The sequence below is a fragment of the Sminthopsis crassicaudata genome, chromosome 2 (assembly GCF_048593235.1).
Source record: "Sminthopsis crassicaudata isolate SCR6 chromosome 2, ASM4859323v1, whole genome shotgun sequence".
Taxonomy (NCBI): domain Eukaryota; kingdom Metazoa; phylum Chordata; class Mammalia; order Dasyuromorphia; family Dasyuridae; genus Sminthopsis; species Sminthopsis crassicaudata.
In genome coordinates this window covers 463,471,165-463,493,541 of record NC_133618.1, presented here as the reverse complement: position 1 = coordinate 463,493,541, position 22,377 = coordinate 463,471,165, and the positions used below count along the sequence as shown (strand labels likewise).

The following is a 22,377-nucleotide window of genomic DNA, read 5'->3' as shown; positions in this document are numbered from 1 at the left end:
TGGGTGGGCACAGAGAGGGGAAGCAAAGCCACTATTAATTAGTCAGATCCAAGGATATCCTGGCCTTTTCTCCATGGAGAGCTACGCTCTCACCCTCTCACTCCCACTTTATCAAAGCTTTAAATGAGAAAGCTGCTTCCGTTTCTAGTGGAAAGGATACTTGAGTCAAGAAAATAGAGGACAGGAAATGGCCATGAATTCACCCCAATGATGCAGTTGCCAATGACACAGGTAACAAGGGTTGATTCTGTTTGGGAAGCCTATTTGTATCCCGCCCAATTTGGGGCTGGGCTGGAAGGTACCTTAAAGATCATTGAGCCTATCATTTCCCAATCTTTTCAAGGATGCAAATTTTTTTGTTGTTGTTGTTTGTTTGTTTTTAATTTTAATTTTTTTTCAGATGTTTTACTATGTAAAAAAATTCAAGAACATCCACAATGTAGCCATATATCTGAGAAAATAGGTTATGGATTTGGACGTCTTACAGTAACTCCCTCTTCCACAGCCTCCTCCTTCAATCCCCGTCCCTGGTCAGCTGCCCACAGGATGTAAACCATTTGATTTAGTCTAAACCCTTAATTCCTTAGTTTTGTAACAGCTCAGAGAGATTAGGGGAAATATCCAAGGTCACTCAGCTATCAAAAAGCAGGGCTGGGATTTGAACCCAAGTCATGTGATCAGAAATCAGTTTGGGTGCCACTATCTCATTTTTTAAGTCAGTAGAAGAGGCCGACGGGGCAAGAATTGGGTGTGGTCCCGAGTGGATGAGGGAGAATGAGTCACTTCACGTACAAGTAAACAAACACCAACACACCTGGGAGCAGGTAAGGAATCAGGTTATCAGTCGGCAGGGTTTTTCCTCAAATATTTTCACACTATCTTTGCTGGGAATTTCCATTTAAAGTCCCTTCCATTTAATTTCTCTTTAACTTGTCTATACCTACTTATTTACATGTCATCTCCCTCATCAGAGGGACTCCTTAAGAGCAGGGACTCTAGCCTTTCTTTAAAGCCCCAAGTACTTAGAACAATGCCTGGCTATAGGAAGTCCTTAATAAAGTACTTGTTGACCTAACTAAAATGAAGGGTTTATTATCTAATGATGGTCTCTAGTGCCCAGCTCTGACATTCGGAGACTTTAAAGACCCCGGCGGGCTGGGCTTCTGCCCTGTCTCTCCCAGGAGGTGGGGCCAATAAGACAGAATCATAAAACCATCACCTGGAACTTTTGTAGCCCGAAGAAATCTCAAAACACAGGATATTAAAAACTACAACAACAACATCCAGTATAATCCCTTCCACAATAAAGGTGAGGAATCAGAACTTGCCAGGAAAAGTGGCTAGACAGTGAATTTCAGTGGCAGATTCAGGATCTGAATCCAGGTTGCCCCATCAGCCTAGTACCCTTTCCACTATATTACTCAGCCTCCCTGGGCAGGGCTCTATGCTAGTGTCTGTTTCCTATCTCCCACATAAATAAATAAATGTTTCTGAGAGAAGGGTAAGAAGAGAAAGTTCTGTTTCTTGCACCCCATTTCCATACTCGGAAGGAACTCTGAGAGGCCATAGAACTTCCTGTCTCTATCTTGTTTGTACATAGTAGTCCCCCCGCTTTAAGAATGGGCTCCTGAAGGCAGGGCTTGACCCACACTAAGGCCTAGGCAAGTGTCTGGTGACCTGATTAAGTCAGAAACCACAATTTTGAGTTTTTGCCATTCCGAGCTCTAAAACCTTCAGAAAGTCCACGTCCCAGAGAAATGCTTGCCCATATATACCTGCGCTGGAAAACACAGGTGACCTTCCCCATGCCAGACCAATCCAGGGCCCTAAGAAGCTTCTCTAGTTTGGGTCGGTCCAGAGGTCCCCAAAGTCCAGAGGATATGACTCTCTCTGAGATCCAAAACAACCCACGGGAGTTTCTGAGACAATCTTGTGACATGGTCTGGAGATGTAAACTACCGCCAGGGCCTTATTTTAGCCTGTCTGGTTTGGCCCGGCCCAGCCCACCAGCCCACAATGACAGGAGACAGAAGGGCTGACACAGCCCAGGATGGACTAGTTGTTTTTCCTTACAAGTGTTTGACAAGGGTCCCTTCTTCACTCTGTCACCCTATGCCCCACTCAAATCCTCCCCACCTCCCACAGGGAGTATTATAATATAGCACATTTACATAGCAATTTCCTTATCCAACCTGGGGAGGTGAAGAGTGTCAGTTATCACCATCCTCACTGAGGTTCCAAAAGGGGAAGAGACTTGCCTCACATCATGTAGGTAGGAAGCAAAAGAGCTAGAAGTCAAACACAGGTCCTCCTACTCCCAAATGGTTGCTCTTTCCATTACACCATGGCTGAACTTATCTAGTCTCCTATCTTTCCTGAATTGGACAGAGGTCGATTCTTTTCTCTGAGGGCACACTGGTGGAAACGGCCTGTCATCCCCCATCCCCAAACTGCTCCTTAGTCTGTGCTGATCTCCCTAAGCACAGGTTTACAGAGAGACAATGATAAACAAGGCCCTGTTGGTTTCATTGATTCCTAGAAATTCATTTATGCTTTTGTCCCCTAAGATCTCCAAACTCCTCCACAAGGGAATACACCGGGGCAAAGGAGGGTGAGGTCAGGGAGATTGGCTGGGGCAATGCCCTTGGATAATGGAAAGCTCACGGGAAGAAGGAAGGTAAATGTGCCCTCTTCCAAATGTCCCTGGCAGGGGACGAACCCTTTGTCATTCACACACAGCAAGGCCCCACTTCTTAGACCTTATCCTGAGATGGCATGGTCCCTAGGCCTATCCAAAGTCACAGAGTCAAAGGATTAAAGGTTAGAAGGGGCTCTAGAGATCATCTAGTTAATCATTTTACTGAGGAGAAATCTGAATCCCATGGAGACAAAGAAATGTGCGTGAGCCAGGGAGTAGTCAGAGAAGGAAGGGAAGAAAAGGAAGAAGGGAGGGAAGAAGAGAGGGAGAAAGGGAGGAAGAAAGGACCATTATCCAAGTGCTGGTGCTAATAATACCAGCCCTATCATTAAATCTGTGTGAACCTGGGAAAAAATTGCTTCTCTTCTTCCCTGAGCCTCATTTTCCTTCTCTGCAAAATGACAGGGTTAAATTAGTTGACTTTTCACCAACGAAAGACAACTTGAGCTTTAAAGATATAACTCTATAATGATAAGATGCTTATGATCAATGTCCCCCTGGGCTCAACTCGCAATCTACTCCTCCCCAAACTCAATCCCAGATAGTGGCCGACCCAGGGTGAGTTCTGTTAGAGAATTCACTTTTTCTCTTTGAACTTTTTGTATATAGTGAGTCACAGCACAGACCCATGAGGCTCCTCCATATACCTATTCTAAGACATTATACTTATAATCAACATATATGCTAGGGCAGAATGGGGGAGTAGAAAATTGGTTTAATGTTCAGGAAGATGTGGGGTCAAGACCTCTACACCCCATGGCTATGACTTCTCCTCACAAGTTACTTAACCTCTTGCTGCCCCAGGTTACTCTGATACTCAACTTCAGAGAAGATGAACAGTTATCTGCATTGATAGAAGAAATACTTCTTTATCAATAATTGTGTTAAAAAATAAATCTATTCATGAGCACTGACTTTGGAGTCAGAGAATCCATATGTATAATAAGGGAGATAAGTCTTGATTTTCGACTTTAAATGCTCTGATACTAGGAACTTTGGGGGCTTTAGTCCAAGAAATTGAAATGGCTAGTGTTGGACAATTGCAATATATACTTTCCAAAGTATACAGAAAAGTAGTTCTCATTACAATTAGTTACGTCATTGGATAATTACAAAAATACTTGAAAAAATATATGGAAAAGGAGAAGAAATAGTTATCATACAAGCAGGTCCAATTTCAAGTGTTAGCCCAGTTTTCCCAGCCAGGAACTTTAATTCCTACAAGGTGAGGCTGCTAGTCCCCCTCCTTCTAGTACTGAGTTCATAGCACATTCCAGTCCTGGGCTAGACTGAGGTTAGTGAACATTTATCAACTTATTGATTGATTGATATGGATTGGCTGGGGGCAGTTACCTCTAATCTGTTCCAGGAAGAGAGTGATAGGACACATGACCCTCAAGGATGATTTTTTTTGCCCATGATCTCATCTGACCCTCAGACCATTCCCAGAGGTGCTTTACTTTTTTTTTTTTTTTTTTTTTTTTTAAAACAAAAACTGAGGCCGTTCCTAGAAAGTTCATAGGGCACAAAGCTGGAAGGCACCTTACAGATAGGGTAATCTTACTTCCCTCATTAGGAAATGAAGGCCTAGAAAAGGTCACATAGATAGTAAATATCAGAGTTGGGACCGAGCCCAAGTCTTTAGACTTCAGATTCAGTGCTCTTTCAGTAACCCAGAGCCACTGAATGGGTGAGATTAGAACATGGATTTCTGACTCCCCACCCAGTGCTGCAAACTAAAAAGCTTTTCTTGTAATATTTTAAAATTCTCAGAAGCCTATGACAAATCTCTTCATTTCTCCTGGCATAAGCTCCTCTCTACTTAGCCAGCTGTTTTTCCAAAAACAGAGTTTCACCAAAAACAACCCATTGTCTTCCCACCTTGGAATGTTAGCCCATGATCAGGACAAAGTTCCTTTTTTCTTAGGTTGGAAAGTGTCTTTATCTTGAACCTGGGCCCCTCTGGCCATGGCTAACCATTCCACAAAACCTCAACACTGGAAAGGACCTTGATGTCATCTAGTGCCACACTTGCAAAATGGTGGTGGTGGGCTGGGACTGGATGACTCCTAAGATCCTTTCTAAGTTTCTGCATCTAAATAAGAACACCATCTACATCATCCCTGAGAAGTATGGTGGAAGCCATTTTGGGGATAGTTAAAATTGTTAGGAATCTTGATAAATCAGACAAAATTTGCTTCTGTGAATGTCCCTCTGCCTGAATACTGCTGCTCCTCAGGTCAAGCAGAACACGAAAAAGTGCCGGGTCTTGAGTTAAGACCTAGTCCAAATGCTAGCTCTATGATCTTAGGCAGGTCGTTTAATTTCTCCGGGCTTCAGGTTGCTCATCTGTACAACGAGCGAGTTGAGCTAGATGACTTCTAAGCTGCTTTCCAGATGGAAGCCTGGGATTCTAGGACACTAGACAGCCATTCAAATACTTGAGACGATATATTATGGGTCTCTCCCTGTCCCGAGGCTTCCTTTCTCTAGCCTTAGCTTCTCCAGTCCCTTCAGTCCGGATCACCCTCCTCTGGATGCCCTCTAATTGATCGATTCCATCTGGCTCTTGAAGAGCAGTGAACTGTCCCCCGGTCACGTGATGCCCACCCCAGGAGCACAAACACTGATGTAAACATATGGCTCTCTGCTCTGGGGCTGCCAGTCACTTCCACAGAATCCCTGCTCGGGCTCTCTGCGGCTCCGTTTCAAGGACTGTTGTGAACATTTTAACAAACATGGCAAATGGTTCCCCCTCTCAGAAGACAGCCCATCGATCCTGAGGGGAAATAACCTTGTTATCCGTGTGGGTTCTGTTCCAGGGACTCCAACGGAGAGGCCGCTGCAGCCTAGTTATTAAAGCAAGATGTTTGCCACTTGAAAGCACAGAGGAAAGATCCCATTCCTGGCACCAATTGGACACAACATTTCCACCCGACATTCCAAAGCATCTTTCTGGCAGGCGTTCCGCTCCCCTCCCTCCAAACAGGGGACAAGTTGAGGGAACAGCAGTAGTCAAACAGTGACAGACATAAACAGGGTTGTTCAGACTGAGTGGGTGACACAGACCCCGGCCCAACACGGGCCGGATTTTCGGGAAGGGAAGGACAGATGCCTAGTTTTCATGCCAAATTTAGTCACAGAATTTAGAGCTGGAAAGGTCCTTAGAACAAAGAAAAAAAATTTTAGTCCACACACTATTGGAGCCGCAAGAGACCTTGGAACGCAGAGTGTCACAGCTGGAAGGGCGGTTAGATCACATGACAGCAAAAGCAGAGGAAATGGAATATCAGAACTTGGAGACCTCAGAACACAGAACATCCGAGTCAGAATTAGCAGTCTAGAGATATCAGCTTACCCAAACCCCTTATTTTTCTGACAAGAAAACAGGTCCAAAGAAGTCCAAAGGGTCTTGTCCATGGCCACACAGAGATTACACGGCATGGTCTAGAACTGATTTCAAATCCACGTCTCTCTCCCCATAGCACGTTAGGTTATTAAAAGTGTCCAATTCTTTCTTTCCAAACTGAACATGTAGATTATGGATAGAACTATGTCCCCTGGGGACCATTTAGCCGTGCTTAGAAGAAGTCTCAGACTGAAGGAGAAGGCAACATTAATTGCATTTAACAGAAGCGGCCTTCCTTTATAAACTTCGGAGGAGGATCATTCCATTTGGCAAGAGAGAGGCTACAGAACCACAATGCTACTGCGCCCATGCGCAGGATAAGATAATGAGACCGAAATGTTGGAAAGAACAGGTTAAGAAGTTTCTGAATTTCCAAAGTGCCCAACCCAGGGGAATTCCCAAATCACCCTGGCCAGATAACACAGGAGACAGGAGGACAACAAAAACCCGGAGCAGTTTGAGAGGGAGCAGTTCTGGGAGCCAGAGGACACCAAGCCCAGAGGAGGAATTCTAAAGTTCCAGTCCCGGCTCCTGCTGACAGCTGTGTGACCTGAGGAAGTCACTCCACCCGCCCATTCAAGCACTGTCAAGTACTTTCTTCCCTGCATTCTACTCTAGACCCTGGTAGGTAGATGCTGTTATTATCCCCATTTTACAGATGAGGAAACTGAGGCAGAGGTTAGGTGACTTGTCCAGAGTCACACAGTAATGTCTGAGGCTGCATCTGAACCAACTCAAGACCTGGAGCTCACCACCAGCCACTTTTATTTATACTATCTTATCTGATACAGCCCCCTTGGTGAAACAGATATCATCCCCTTTCATTCCCCAAGCAGTATTTCCATGAACACAGTCTTGCCCATAGCAGGTGCTTAATAAAGTTAAGGAACTGGGGCTCAGACTCACCCCAGGTGTTAATTTGATAAGTAATCAGAGGTCAAGATGTCCCAACTGGGAGACCTTTAGGACATCACTACTCCATTAATTACTTTGGCACAGGGCAGCTACTTGCACAATGGCTACAGCACCAGCCCTGAGTCAGAAGGACCTGTGTGACCCCGGACAAACTGCTAAGTCCTGGTTGCCCCCTTCCTCTCCCCCCCAAAAAAAAAAACCACTTAGGCAGGGACAGAGACTCTGCTTCCGAGAAAAAAAGGAATCTTCCCGAGTAACTAGACTGTCGACTACGGGCAACAGCAATCAGGCTAATTGGGGCTGAAAGCCATCGTGTTTAACCCCATGCCTTCCCGATTGATCCTATCTCCACTGGAGCCAAGTGGCACCATATGGAAAGTAATAAGGGATTACTGAAATGTAGAATCTCAGAAGAAGAGGAGGGTAAAGTTGTAGAGAAAGCCCTGGGTCTGAGGGCAGAAAACCTGTGTTCAAAAAAATGCTGTCCAGTACTTATTACTTGTTCTTTCCTGAGGAAGTCACTTAATCTCTACACTGGCTGCAGTTAGACTAGGGGATTCATAGGTTCTCTTGTTCCACCTCTAAATCTACAATCCTAGGACTGCCGGGGTGTGGGGAAGAATCATCACCTCCATTTAAAAAGGAGAACGTGCCCCAGAAACATGGCTGAGGGGACTGTGAGAATCCTGGAGAATTCTGGTCTCCAAAACCTTCATCTCATACTTTTTCCTGCCACAACACATTGTTTCTCATGTCAAATATTTCCCCAAATTCGAGCTGTGCAGCAACATTAGCACGTAACTGCTTCCCTGCTCAGTCCCTCTCCCCTCCGTCTCTTGTCTAAGAGCTTCAAATAAGCATCTCAATGAGAGAAACTCAGCTTCATCCAGATCTTCACTGACCTTGAAACACTACCCGCCTGAGAATACAATGAGCCACCCTGTTTGGGAGCCTAGCTCTGTCGGGTCTCAGAAGGGCTGGCAGACCCTGGCCCACTGGGAAGTCAAGCGTTCCAGAAGCGCCTTACCTGAGCCCCTCCAGAGGGGGCTTTCAGGACTGAAGGTTCATGGAGCCCTCTGCCATGACAACTCCAAGAGGACAGGACCCCCTCCTGCCCTCTCCCACAACTCTCTCAAATCATTCCTCTAGAGCAGTAAAAGTAGCCCCAAAAGTGGGGGCCCCGATTGTTTAGAGAGCTTTGTCACCCACTGTTCCAAGGTCCCTCCCAGGTCTTCCTGCATTTTATTTTTTAATATTTAATGCTTCATTCCTTCCGGCTGGTTTCACACTGTTTTATCATTGTAGTTAGATTCAAACATTCTATGTCCTGGGGAACCTCCCTGCTCCTTCCCAATATAAAAGTCCTTGCTTTACTCTCTGTTCCCTCTCCAGCTCTAAGATTCTCTCTCTTACTGTCCCTTTTGGCTCTGACATCCTGCAGTCCTCCAATGCAAATCTGTAATACTATGAGGGAGATGGAGAAGCAAAACCTTTTCCCTAAAATCTGATCTGTTGGTCTTGCCATAACATCACACAGGTTTGGGGGGGGAGGGGATCCCCGAGCTGAGGTGTGGCTCTTCCCTTACTTAGTATTCCAAAGCAAGTCCTCAGACCCCATTTCTTCCCCATGTCTGTTTCTCTAACAATGGCTTTAAGTCAAACCTTCCCCCTTCCCCTCAAAAAAGACCTAGGTCCTGACGACAACACGTCCAAATTGCATCCACTCGGGTCCAGCTTCCTCAGTCTCCTTCCTTAGCCTCTAACACCTAGTACCTGCCCTAGTGGCCAAGTTCCCTCCTTTGGGCTGATCCGGGCTCCAGCTTACAGGGTCTTCGGACTTCTTCCCCTCCTCCTTCCCTCCTCCTCTCTCACTGTCCCTTTCTCTCGCCTGAGCAGCTCCTGGCTGCTAGGCAGAGCCCACAATCCACTCACAGCCGAGCTCAGCTCCAGCCCCACCATTGGCTGCTTCTGTAGCTGGGTAGGAGAGGCAGCAATTCCCAGGCAAGGGGCTCTGACAGCTGCTGCTTCCAGCCACTGTGCAGGACACACACGTACACGGATACACATGCACAGGATGATGCCCTCTAGACTCATGAATATACAACACAGATACACACAGACTCAAACATACACTGCCACCTGCCCATCCCACAGACAGTTATATACGCTCACATCCTACCCACCCTAACAGACATACAGCTGTACCAGTGACACACTGTCACCACAGATTCTGAACTATTCAGCCAGCCCAGCCCACCCCCCAACGAAAGCATACCCCCCCACATTCACAGTTTTTGTAGGCATCTTTTCCACCCTCATTTCCAAAAATCAACATTTAAAACAAAACTTCTCAAGCTTCTTGACAGTTCCAGATCTTATCCAGCTAATCCCCCAACTGTCATGGTCAGTTCTTCTGAGAAAGGAGAGTCCCCCCAAAACTGCCCTAAGAGGCCATGAACAAGGTCTCGCTTTTAAAAGCACCCCCTGACAGACCTCAAGCAGCCTTCAGAGCAACGAGGGAGACGGGCAAGTGAAGTAACCCATCTCCCTACCTTGGGGCTTGGCCAGGAGAGGAGGGGTGGGTTTCACCACCTGGAAGCAGCGGGTCAGCACTCAGTGCTTACCTCAAAGTGTTCTCACTCAGGTCTTCCCCCGTGAACATCTCCTGGCTCTCACTGCCCTCGCCCTGGTACAGTTCCTCATAACTACTTGCCAGGGTCTTTCCATCCCCACTCGGATCCATCCTCGCCCGGATGCCAGAGTAGTCTTCCTCACAGAGATACAGATCTGCTTCAGGAACTCCACTGCTCCAGGAGTTCTGTAGCTCCTGAGGCAAGTTCAGACTCTTCTGCCTGGCATTCAACGCTTTCTGTCATCTGCCGCCAAGGTGCCTTACCAGCCCTGCTCTGCTCCAGGTTCCCACTGGGAACACGCGCACCCCCAACACCCTCACTCAAGCTACTGCTTGTGCCTGCAATGCCCTCCTTCCCTGTGCCTCTATTGGAAAGGAAGCTTGAACATATGTCAGAGGGGGTAGGAAGTGTCAAGACAACCTAGTTCAACCTGTGCACTTAGTGGATGGAGAAAGGGAAGTCAGAGCCTGCAGGTGACCTATCCAAAGTCACACTGCAAAGTAACAGCAAAATCAGGATGCAAGTTGTCTTCTGGCTCCGGCTTCAGCTCTCTCCCCATTACAGTGCCCAGCCATGCTCGTTCCCACCTGACCCAGAGCAGGCCTTCCTGCAGGAGCTGCCTGCACTGCCCGGCGTCACCCCATTGTGTCCAGCTATTTCCTTTCCCACTTTCCCCAGCCTGGCTAGGCAGGCAGCCCAGCGGAGGTCAGCTGGCGGGCTGGGAATCTGGCTCACGCCGTTAAGCCTGGTGCTTATTGTTCCTGAGCCTGGCCAGGAGGGGGTGGGTGTGAGACTGGACAGAACAAAGCCGGACCCAGATACTTCTTCTCTCCCTCTCCATTCCCCTATCGATGGTGTCTGACCCTCTCAGAGCTGGATATAGGGCTGTGATGAACAAGCCTATGTTCTCTTCCTCAATCCTTTCATAAAAGTACAGGTCTAGGTTATATAATCATCAAAAAGAATATCATTTGGAAAGGATCTTCTTTAATATAAAACACTGAAGACCCACCATTGCCCTCAGCCTCTCCAAGCTAACAAACTGAGTACCCTAAGCCTATAGACTGAGCAGACCCTAACCCACCCAAGAACTGGGCAAGTCCCTTCTGCTCCCTTCCCAACCAAGCTGCATGTAAAGTACTTATCACACACACAGGCTTTTCCTCATAGCCCTACAGAATCGGCTAGAGATTGCTGGCGCTTTGTCTCAGTCAATCCTATCGGTATCTGGAACTCCCCTAATTGTGTTTCTCCATCCTCTGCTTAATCAATAAGCATTTATTAAGGAATTACTATGCCTCGGGGACTGTTATACAATTAAAAAGAAAAAAAAAAAAAAAAAAAAAAAACCCTGCCCTTAAGAAACTTACATTCTAATAAGAAGAGAATATGTGTATGTGTGTGTGTGTGTGTGTGTGTGTGTGTATAAAACAAGTACATTCAAGAACCATGAGACATCAAGACAAGGTAACTCTGGAAGACGTAAATCTTCCTTAAAAACAAATAAATAAAAAATACTATTGCTGTCTCAAAGTCTGCCTCCTAGAGGAAGTCTTCCAGATCCAATCAGAAAGCTGGTCACATCCTTCACCCTGCTTAGACAAGGAGACTTGTAGCTCCCCTGCTATGCAAATGATAGAAATCCCTTTTGACTTATTTTTAACTTATCTTTTGTCCATCTTTTCATGCATGTCAGTTTGTCAAAAATGGTAAGAACAGGGCAGGGACATAATCTGAAAATTTGTTTTAGCACTGCGCCACCCATAAGCCAGTTCTTGCCAAACACTCACTTAGTCCGGCTGCTTCTTTTGAACTCTCTCTCAAACACCTGTTAATCTTTATACCACCAAGCCCTTCCAGATTCCTAAATGATCCCTCATCTCTGATCTCTGAGATAATGCCTGCAAAGGGTCACCAGATTAACTCTTCAAAAGGACAGCTCAAATCAGGTCATTCCCCTACTCAAACACCCTCCATAGCTATTCATAGTCAGCTGCCTTTCATTTCAAATGCCTCAGACTAGATTTAGGGCCATCCACATTCTCCATTCACTTTACCTATGGGAAATTGTGTCTACTTTTTAGCACACAAGCTCTGCTCTAGGGACGCAAGTTATGGACACACCAACACTGGGCTCATGGAATTATAGATGCCAGAGCTGGAGGGGACCCTAGCACACAGAAAGGCAGAGCTGGAAGAGACTGTTAGAGAAGAAATCTGAATCCAGGTCCTCTGATTCCAGAGTCACGACTCTTTCCACAGTAGCATTAACATTTTTTTCTACACTTTCATTTTACAAAGAAAGAAATAGATCTAAAGACTTAGAGGTAGTTAGCGGATAGTGTTAGACCTGAGATTCCAGAGAAAAGGATTAGGCCCAAAGAACTCAAGAAGGTTGGAGTTCAAATCCAACCTCAGACACTTACTATCTATGTAGTCCTAGATAAGTCACTTAATTTCTATTTGTCTGTAAAATGGGAATAATAGCACCTACCTTCCAGAGTTTTGTGAAGATTAAATGAGATAAACATTTGTAAAGTTCTTAGAATAGTGCCTAGCGGATAAATACCATAAAAATATTAGCTATTATTTTATTACAGAACTAACATGCTCAATGTCATAGTTAATGTTGTTGTGTAGTCGCATCTAAGTCTCTTCACAACCCTGTTTAGGATTTTCTTGGCAAAGATAGTGGAGCCGTTTTTCTTCTCCAGCTCATTTTACAGATGAGGAAACTGAGGCAAACAGGGTTAAGTGACTTGCCCAGGATTATATAACTAGTAAGTGTCTGAGCCTGGATTTGAATCCCTTGACTCCAGGTCTGGGTGCTTTATCCATTGCTCCCTCACAGAGCTAAGAGTTAATAGAACAATCTAGGACTAGAATCCAGAACTCCTGAGTTCAGCCACTCCTACTGACCTTGAAGTTTCTGCCTACTCTCTGCTCCCTTTTTCTTTTTTTCTACAGGAAGGAAAAGGCAAAAGGGGTGTATATCCCCAGGAGGATCAGGGAAGGCAGAGATTCTGGATCTGAGATCCAAAGGGGCAAACTGTCCCACTGGCTGAGGCAGCCACAGGCAGGGTCCTGGCTGGCAGGCAGATTTAGCCATCATATGCTCGGCTCCTCTAATTAATCTGGACTTATTAGCACAACCTGTCAAGGCCAGAGAAAAAGCTGGATGGGCCGTCCTTGTCTCCGAGGCCTGCAGTGACGCATGCCCAGCCACCAAGCTGCCCTTGGCCCACTAATGAGGAGACAAACTGAGCAGGGGGCTCTACATCACATTAATCATAAAATCCTAAAGCTAAAAGGAACTACAGGGGTTAGCTGGCCTACAGTACCTCTGACAAGGAATCATTCAGCCTCTACTTGAAAGCCCCCCGTGATGGGGAACTCATTACCTCCTGATCTAGCCCATTCCATCGATATAGCATTTCCCTGATATTGAACCGGCCAGGATTGCTACGATCACATGTCAGTGGACATCATCTCAGTGGAACAAGCCCTGGCTCACAGATCCCCTCTCCTGCCTCCTATTTATGTGCTCTTGGGAAAGGGGCCTTAAGCTGGTCGGTCTCATTTTGCTCATATGTAAAAATGAGGAGGTTGGACTAGATGGCCCGAGTTTACTTGGATCCTTTCAGATCATGACCTTATAGGCTAAACTGGGCTCGGGCAGGATACCCAGGAGTAACTAACCTCCTCGTCTGCTCCAGTGGTACCTACAAAGGGCCACCAGTGGCCGTGTGAAATCCCTTTGTCTCCCTGAGCCATCTGTGAAATGAGGAAGCTGGGCCAGATGATTGCTAAGATCCCCGGCTGCTCCTGACCTGTTGACATTTCAATCAGTGGCCCAGCCAAGACTCAAACCTGTGTCTCCTGCTTCTTTAGCCAATGTTCTTGCCATCACAACATGGCCCCTCCACTAGCGTCCTTACTTTACCAGTGTAGAAATAAGGGTCAGGGAGGGGAAATCACCACCCAAAGTAGTGTGTGTGGTAGAGCCAGGATTATAACCTAGGCTCCTGGCCTTCCTGCTCAGTGCTCCTGCCATGAGTCCCCCCTTCCTCTCTGAATTTTGTGTTCTTTTACAATAATAAGAGGATCTATACTTTAGAAACCTATAACATGAGAATGGGACCTAAAAGAAGAATGGATTAGCCCCCAAAGAAGACTGATAACCAAGGGGAGGGAGTAGAGGGAGAGAGGGGATAATTTGGAAAAATGAATACAAGGGATAATGTTATAAAAAAAAAAAATTACTCATGTATATATACTGTCAAAAAAATTATAAATAAAATTAAAAAAAAAAAGACTGATGACATTTATACATGCTTTCACAATTTACAAAGCCCTTTCACATATTGCTCCTATATGATCCTGTGGGTCAGGATTCAGAGGAACACAGAATGACAGCCAGAGCTGAAAAGGACCTTAGATAGGATTATTTATTTCACCTCCTTAAGTTTTTTATAGGAAAGGAAACCAAAGTGCAGAGGGGTTACGTGAGATAGGACATAGGAAATTAGTGGCAAAGATGAGATTTGTTCCTAGGCTTCCTGACTCCAAAACCAAAATTCTACAACTTGGAAATCTGGGGAAATGAAAAAAGAGCATGAGATTCAGAGATGAGAAAGACTCAATGGATCCTGCCTACTGATACTGGCCCAACTGGACTCTGCACCAGGGAGGCCAGTTCCCAGGCCACCAAAGCTCCTATCATCTACATTCTGGTGGAGACTACTATTAACCTGGAAGGTGATCTCATCCTGTTCTCTTGGGCCACTGTGCATTTATGCAAGGCATTTCTCATGCCCAGAAAATACTCCCTTCTGGCCCACTGAAACGCTTCTCTTTCTTAAGGACAAATTCAAAGTACCACTTCCTCCATGAAACTTCCCTTGATTTCTTACCCTGAAAAAAAAGATCTGGCTTTACTCCATTATAAATCACCACATATTATTCTTAAGTGAATAGATGTTATCCCTCCCTTCTTGACTCCTCCCAAAAAAATTGTAAGTTCCATGAGGGCAGATTTCCTACTTATATCTTTTTCATGAGTGTTCCAAAACTAAGCACAGGGCTGGCCCCACAGTTGGTACTTAAAATATATTTGTATTTAACAACATTCCAGCAAGGTCAGTTCCCCGGCCCCGAATGATGACAAGACAGATCCCTTTTCTGTTTTTAACTTACTTCTTGTTCTTATTCCTTGAAAGGGAGAGCTTACCCCCCCCCCCAAAGGAAATGCAGTAATTGGCTGGGCAATCAGTCCTTTGACCAACAGTAATCTCTATGCTTTTAAGATGCCTTTAAAAAAAATTTCTAACAAGTAATCTATTGTCCTGATTCCAGGAAGAGACTGGCCTTTACACACAGCATTCTCCCCAACCTTCCATCTAGTTTTCAAGTCCAGTCTCTTTTTTCTGTAAGGGCTAGTTACATGTATAGGCACAATCAAATTTCTACCAGTCTGCACATAATGGCACAGATAATGCTAGACCATGGAGAATCCCCATACCAGCCTATTAGGCTTTATAGCGCAAGATATGACTTCTCTAATTTTATTTTTCTCAGGCCAGTCTTAGTGAAATGAACTTTATCTTCCCTGAGCTCCCTGACAGCGGACGGTCACCTTCAGGGAGAAGGGTTTAATACTGACTTACAGAACAGCTAGGAATCCCATTTTCTCTGAGAGAGAAAAGACTTCTATTTCCACCTCCCACTCACGGCATGCACTCCAACTGTTAAAGTTGCTGATGGAGCCATCCAGTGTCTGCTTCGGTACCTCCAGGGACAGAAAACTCACTACCTTATGAGACAGTCTGGTTCCACACTATTGGTCAGTTACTATTGTTAGGATGTCCATTCTTAAACTGAGCCAAACAAAATCTTCCTCCTTCTAACCTCCACCCACCTTGGTCCTAGTTTTGCCTGCTACGGACACAAAGACTAAGTCCAATAATCTCAGTTTCCTGAGCCAACTCTGAAAATAGATACCCTGTGTCACCATGTCCCCCAAGTCTTCTCTTCTCCAGACTGAACATCCCAGCCCCTTCACATGTGACATGGCTTTGAATTAACACACTTTTCTTCCTCCTCTGGATACAGTTCACCTTGTCAACATCCTAGAACTAACCACAGCATTTCAGATGGAGTCTGACCAGGGCAGATGATAGAAATACTGTCCCTTCCCTTCCCTAGGACAATATGCTCTTATTACTGCCGCCGGAGGCTGAATTAGCTGGGATACCAGCTGCGTCACACTGTTGACTCACATCAAACTTTCAGGCCACAAAGGAGCCTTTATAGCCATGCATCCATGTATATTATTGTTTTTGTTATTCAGTCGTGCCCAACTCTTCATGAGCCCAGAGACCAGACTGTGCATGGTGTTTTCTTGGCAAAGATAAAAGAGTGGTTTGCCATTTCCTTCTCCAGTGGATTAGGGCAGAGGTTGAGTTGATCTGCTCAGGATCACACAGCTAGTGTCTTGTCTGAATTTGAACTCAGATCTTCTTGACTCCAGGCCAGGTCCCTATCCACTGAGCCACCTAGCTGCCATGTATGTTACAGAAGGATGTAAACTCAGAATGTTCAAAGATAGGTAAGGGCAGAGACACAGAATGTCCAACTTGGAAGGGCCTTTAGAAAATAGTTCAAACTTAAAACACAGAATATCAGAGCCAGAAAGGACCTTAAAGAACATCTCATCCCATCTCCTCATTTTCAAGTCAATAAACATTCTGAATAACCTTGAGAGAACACAATAATCAAGGCTGATCATAGACATTTAATTTATACCATATGAATGTCCTGTTTCACCTGTCTAATCATGTGACCTTACTTAGGGGATTTTGAATTACTCTCCTTCACAGCTCCCACCCAACCCACTAACATCCAAGGGATGCAGGTTGAGTGCTAGAAAGCATGGGGTCTACTCTGCCAATGATTGGTTGAAGAAGTCATCTTCTCCGATCCTGCACCTTGGCTTGCTCAAACTGTAGAACTGTCCTAGAGGGAACTCTAAACTTTGGGGCAGCATTCATAGCTCTGGGGAGATGGTTGGTCGTTCTCCTGTCTGTGAGCATCTTTGGAGGCAGCCAGAGAGCGGGTCCTTATCATCCTTGCACACAGCTTTTATAGGCAGAAGCTCAGCTGAAACCAGACACCCACTAATTTCAGTCCCTTCATGTACAGGCACACAGTTTTACACCTGGATTTCAAAATTCTGGGAAAGGAGGAGACAATCTGGGCAAAGTTCATCAACTGTCCCTAAAGACACACACCAAAGCCCTTGGGACCTTTTTATTCTATCTGAATCATTTCCCTTGACTGTCATCAGGAGATACCTTTCTCTAACCTGGGAGAGAGGACAGATTCAAAAGAACTGGACCCCACCCTCCCTAATCACATGCCCTGAAAATATCTATTGTTTGAAAATAAGATTTGCTTCAAAGACAGGCAAGCCTGGAAAGAATTTGTCAAGAAAAATATCATACAAGAAAGATATGTTGGTTAGGTAAGCCAGTGTTCCCACTGTCACTGGGCACTTAGCTTGTTTTCAGCTTTTTATCACCAATAATGCTGTTATGAACTTTACACCTATTTTATACAAACAGAGCTGATTCTGCCCATCCTTTCCTGCTTGCAGTGCCAGTGATGTGAGGGGATGAAACAGAAATCAGGAGAGCAGGGTTCCTGCTTCAGATCTGCCTCTAATTTTCTCTGTGACTGTGGGCTAGTCAATCCTTTTCCCAGACTCAGTTTCCTCTTTTATATAAATGGAACAATATCTTTCCCAATCTATTTTCATAGCGGCAAGATGAGGCTCAAATGAACCAAATGTGATTGAAAATTCTTTGAAAAAGAATCTTGCTTCCCCAATGGAAAAAAGTTGTTATTAACCAGCTCATAATGTTAAAGGAGTCAAGTTTAGGATGTGTGGAATGGAGAGTTTGAAAAGGGGAGAATGTAGCGCCATGCCTGGCATATAAGGAGCATGGACACGAATAAGGAATGTGTGGACGTCTGTGTACGTAGTTTGGTCATATTCCAGCTCTGTTATCCAACACCTGATATATTACCTCTGACTTGAGCCCCCCTGAGACTCATTTCCCAAACAAGTTTTCTCAAACAAATCCAAGCCTTTCATGATGGACAAAGAGAGAATCCGGACCTGTCTCAAAAGACTCCACTCCTGGCTAAAGTCTAAGCTCTGCTAGTTTTAGTCTTGTCCCCTGCACAGATCACAGTCTCCTCAATTATCAAATAATAATAATAAAAGCAATTATAATGATTAAAAAACTGTGCTTTGAAATTTCCTTTCAATCAATCAATTTTATTGTGAGAGCTCAGGCAAGTCATTTTTCTAGGCCTCAGTTTTCTCATCTGTAAAATGAAGGGGTTGAACAAATTGATCTCTACGGTTTCTTTCAGCTTCATACACTCAAGCTAAAGTTATTCTCATTCTTAATATTCAACAATTCTAATCAAGGCAGATTACTTCACACTTCTGCAGGTTGGCCCTGATTGTGAGCAAAGGGGGACAAATCTGGGGGACACACACTCCTTAGGACTTTTCTTCCTTGTAGGCTTTCTCCATCCCCAACTTCCTTATTTTCTAAATCTGTGATCGAGCCCAGACACGGTGGAAAGAAGGCCCGTGGACCTGTCTCACAGAGCTGTCATGAACAAAGCATTTTCCAAACCTTGAAGTGCTCTAAAAATGGGAGCTGTTATTATTCCTAATGTCTCCCCTTCTGCTCTGCCTCCCCACTGCCACACACACTGCTCCATCTGGCCTGGTCTCTCTGAGCTCCAGCCTCTTCCCCTCAGGGGGGCTGCTGCCTTTATTCAGGAAGCCAACAGTTTCCACACATGCTTCTCCCTCTTAGATTCTGCAAGTGGTGAGGAAGAAGGACAAAGCCCGGACCTCCTATAGGCTAGTGGGCCTGGGGAGTCACAAGGGTGACTCATCTGCACTCACAGCTCACTCAAAGAAGGGAGAAGAATGGATAGGATAGGGAGGGGGACCCAGGGATGCTGGCAGAGGCTAACCATGGTCCTGCCTGCCCTAGGGCAGAGGCTTCCCTTTGCACTTCTTTTTCTCATTAAAGCGCACAAACATGGGGAGTGGGCACAGCACTAAATCTTAAGACAGAAGACTTGGATTTGAATGCAGTCTCAAATGTTTGTAACTTACATAAGCCAAGACCAAGGCATTTCCCTTCTTTAACTCTGTTACCTTCTCTATAAAAGGAAGAACTAGACTAGGTCTTTAAGGCAAGTTCCAATTTTAAATCCTACCATTAGGGATCTCCAGTCTTCCTTTGTGTCCTGATCCTCTATGTGACCTTGGGACTCTGACAATGAGCAGTCTGAGGTGTAAGCTCATGGACACTGTGGGTGGAGACAACCAGTGGAACTCAGATGGTGGCGGAGAAGGAGGGTGGGTTCCCAAACAGCCCTCTTCCCTTCAAAGCCACAGCCCATGGGAACAGAGGGAATGGATAAAAATAGCTATGAGCTATGCTTTGTGAATCCCAAACAGACTCATCTCTCCTAACCCCATCAGCTTCCTGGCCTGAGAGAAGGCAATGGGTAGTAGAAGCAGCTTGGGAAAGGGCCAGAGGGCACAGCCAAGCTCTCTGACTGTCCCCTTCCCAACTCCAAAACCACTGGGGACAGAGGAATGCCGCCTGTCTCTCCAGGGACAAGCAAGGAATGGGGGTGGAATACTCAGGCAGATATTCTCCTTAAAAGGACAAGAACCTTTATCATCCAGGAAGACTTACTTTACCTCTCTAGGTCTCTACTTCCTCATCTGTAAAAGCAAAGAGCAAGGAGATGATCTTTAATGATCCATTGACGTTCTATTCTAAGATCCCTCCTAGCTGAAACGTTCTGGTTCCAATATACTAAATTCTACTATAAGGAAGCAACATGGTTTAGTGGAGACAGTGACTAGGCTTAAGAGCCAAAAAACCTGGGGTGAAGTCCCAGCTCCCAAATTTACTGTGATAATGGCACAACTTACCTGAGTATCAATTTCTTCATCCACAGAATGGGAATAATGCTTGCATTAATTTTTTCAACTATTTTGAGGAAAACACTTTCCAAAACTGAAAATGCCATAGAAAGAGAAGCTAATAGTAAGCTAACAATAATATGAATGTATCTTGTAGCAAGAACAGTCTGAGTAATTATGAGGAGATAAGATTCTTAATGCATTTATCCCTAAAACTCTTAAAACTGAAACAATGGGGATGGAAAGAGCAAGAGACTTGGATTCCAGACCCAACTCTATCAATAACTTACTCTGCAATCTTGGACAAATTACCTCTCTGGGCCTTTATGTTTTTCTCCCTACAACTGAGGCAACTGATACCTCACCTACTTTCTTCACAGGAGCAATATGAAGTTCAAATGAGATAAATACATTTGAAAGCACTTTGAAAAAGGTTTTTGCTTTTTCAAAAATAGAAGAGAAATCAATTCTTGGTGTCAAGGGAGCCTCTGAAGGAAGAGGAAGAGGTGGAGAAGGGTGTTGCAAGGACAGGTCTCAGTGCTAACTAGCTTGAAGGCTCCAGGCATATAATATACCCTATATGCTTGGTGGCAAAACAGGATACAGAGAAGACCTCTGAACTTTGAATTAGAAGACTCTAGGTCATTTACAAGCTTAATGATTTTAGCCAAAAAATTCACTTCAATGGACTTTGGTTTTTCTATTGGTAAAATGGGAGTGATAATATTTGCACTTCCTAACTTATAGGGCTGCAGTGAGGAGTAAATCAGTTAAAGGATGGTTAAATTCTTTGCAGACTTTAGGAAAGATTTCTATAAATTCATTCACTCATTCAGCCATTCATTCATCATTCCTCACCAAGTATTTCATGATTCTAGCTGTATTTCACAACTAGAATGGGCTTTTCAAAAAACATGCAGAGCCACATTTACTTTCAAACATCTACTTTCCTTTCACATTCTGAGGAGAAAATATACATAGCAAAAAACTTTCCATCTCATCCCCCAAGTCATCCTGCAGTCTGAATAATTTCAAGTTTTTAATCAATAGCTGTCAGACTTGTCAAATTACTTTAGGGACCGCAAAGCAATTTTTAAACATTCATCAACCTCAGTAGAACCAGTTAAGTGCCCTGAATTTTAAGAGGAAGAGGCGCCCAAAAACACTGATCAAACAGGATTATATTCTGGCAAATTAAAAATTAGCTTTTCATGAATCCCCACCCCAATACTTATCTAGCAGTGAGTTCCCAGGCAGTGGAAAATATTCAGCTAGGGAGGTGGGAAAGTGATAGTGATTGATGGGAAGGAAAAAAAAAAGTAAATCCTACTAAGGAACTGGGGCTCAGTTGGGTTTGGAAAGGAGTCAATGGTAGGTCTTGGTGTCTTCTTATCCCAAGCATAATGCCTGGCACATAGTAGGTACTTAACAAATATTTGTTGAATTAAAGTAGGTGTGACCATGCCCTTCCATCTTTGTCATATTATCCCTAATTAGTCAGAGCATGCTTTTTTTTTGGCCATCAACCTGATATAGAGCCTTTATCACTGGCAAAGATAATTGCAATAGCTTTCTAACAACTCCTTGCGTTTCATGCCATCTGCCTCTTGCTGCCTCCAAATCATCTTTCATCCTTCTTCTAGAGTAATCTTTCTTTTCCATAGTCACCTTTCTTAAAAGTTCAAACTCCTTTGTTTGATATTCAATGCCCTCTGCAATTTGGTGCTACCCTACCTTTCCAGCCTTGTCTCATATTACTCACTTCCATGCACTTTAGCCTCCAGCCAAACTCATCTATTTTTCTGTTTCCAAATGTACTATGTGCCTTTCAACCTTTGCTCTGTTCTCTAGGTTGGGATGAATGCTGTTGAATTCTCTCATCTGTAAAATGGGGAATTGGGGCTCGATGTTTAAGGTCCCTTTTTAGACCTAAACCCTATGATCCCTCCCTTTCTTTGCCTATTGAATTCCTACCCTTCTTTTAAATTTCAACTTAAATGCCAACTTGGTAACTTCTTTCTCTTATCTCTTTAGACAATAATGACTTTTCCCTTCAGATTTCACAGGATAGTTCTATTTTGTAAAGCTTCCATATATTTAATTTAACATTTACTATCTGTATCTTCACCTTCATTTAGACTATAAGTTTCTTGAAGGCAGAGATAATCCCTTTTTAACACTTTGTCTTTCTTCCACTAGTGAATGCAATGCTCCTCTGTATGCTAAAGAACCTTAATAAATGTTCTATGTATTGTATTTTGGGCAATATAAAAATGTTTTCATTCTAGACTTCTTACTCCTTTCTTCTTCTCCTTTATATTTTCTCTCTTTCCTTTTCTCTCCCATCTCTCTCACCTCCTCCCCTCTCTGTCACAATCCATTAAATTTAATAATTGCTCCCCAACTCCAGTCTGTATCACCCAATCTAATTCATCGTCCCCCTCCTTTCAAGGATTCCCAATGTACATCAAAAGCAATGACTATCTGGTTGAATTCTCCACCCCAATTTCAACACTACTACTTGAAGCTCTCACATTTACACTTTGCCACATAAATCTGCAGGTTTCCTAAACAATCATTTTTTAGATTATCAGTCTATCAATTACTTGAAGGATGCATGGAAATAGGTGAGAGTGGAGGTTAAGTAGATCACTTAGGAGGTTGTTGCAAAGGACAGCAACTTGAATAAGTT

General features: G+C 44.3%; 1 protein-coding gene across 10 annotated transcripts in view; it reads right to left on the bottom strand.

The window, feature by feature from the left end:
• The window catches only part of DAB2IP (DAB2 interacting protein), a 307,237-nt gene that overhangs the window by 46,262 nt on the left and 238,598 nt on the right, over positions 1–22,377 (bottom strand). The gene's annotated exons all lie outside the window — the stretch shown is intronic.